We start from the raw sequence: 1086 nt of genomic DNA, 5'->3' as shown, positions 1-1086 counted from the left end.
CGAGGCAACCGCCCGCACCAGGGCCCAGCGTGTGCCGATGGTGCTCGAGGCAACCTGCCGCACCAGGGCGGAGCGTGTGCCGATGGTGGTCGAGGCAAGCGCCCGCACCAGGGCCCAGCGTGTGCCGATGGTGGTCGAGGCAACCGACCGCACCAGGGCCCAGCGTGTGCCGATGGTGCTCGAGGCAACCTGCCGCACCAGGGCCCAGCGTGTGCCGATGGTGGTCGAGGCAAGCGCCCGCACCAGGGCCCAGCGTGTGCCGATGGTGGTCGAGGCAAGCGCCCGCACCAGGGCCCAGCGTGTGCCGATGGTGCTCGAGGCAACCGACCGCACCAGGGCCGAGCGTGTGCCGATGGTGGTCGAGGCAAGCGCCCGTACCAGGGCCCAGCGTGTGCCGATGGTGATCGAGGCAAGCGCCCGCACCAGGGCCCAGCGTGTGCCGATGGCAGTGCCCAGCGTGTGCCGATGGTGGTCGAGGCAAGCGCCCGCACCAGGGCCCAGCTTTTGCCGATGGTGATCGAGGCAACCGGCCGCTCGAGGGCGCAGCGTGTGCCGATGGTTATCGGGGCAACCGGCCGCACCAGGGCCCAGGGTCTGCCGATGGTGCTCGAGGCAACCGCCCGCACCAAGGCTCAGCATGTGCCGCTGGTGATCGAGGCAACAACCCACACCAGGGCCCAGCTTGTGCCGATGGCGGTCGAGGCAAGTGCCCGTACCGAAGGGCAGCCTATGCCGATGATGGTCGATGCATGTGCCATCACCATGCGTCATCATGTGCCATTGATGGTCGAGGCCTTGGCCGAAGTTCGATTTTGAGCCACGGTGCCCATGCTTGGCTCCAGCATGTGCTGGTGCCGCATTTTTTTCACTCGGGACAGCATCGCCGGAGCATCGCCGGAGTACCGCCGGAGAACCTGACCGGCGGCATTGGGGTTCCGGCGATTGGGAGGGGGGCCGGGGGGGTGTGCGCACATGACGTGCGATGGGTGCTGGTACTTGGCCCTTGTGTTGGCCCCCTATCCCTCATCAAACCTCTGAGAACTCACACCCCCTTAAAGAGCGTTTGAGATTTTACAGGTTTGCTGC

This window comes from Durio zibethinus, unplaced genomic scaffold (genome assembly GCF_047325235.1).
Source record: "Durio zibethinus cultivar Kanyao isolate XHJ-2024 unplaced genomic scaffold, ASM4732523v1 HiC_scaffold_119, whole genome shotgun sequence".
NCBI lineage: Eukaryota > Viridiplantae > Streptophyta > Magnoliopsida > Malvales > Malvaceae > Durio > Durio zibethinus.
The sequence above is the reverse complement of the archived record's forward strand: the minus strand, read 5'-3'. Positions refer to the sequence as shown.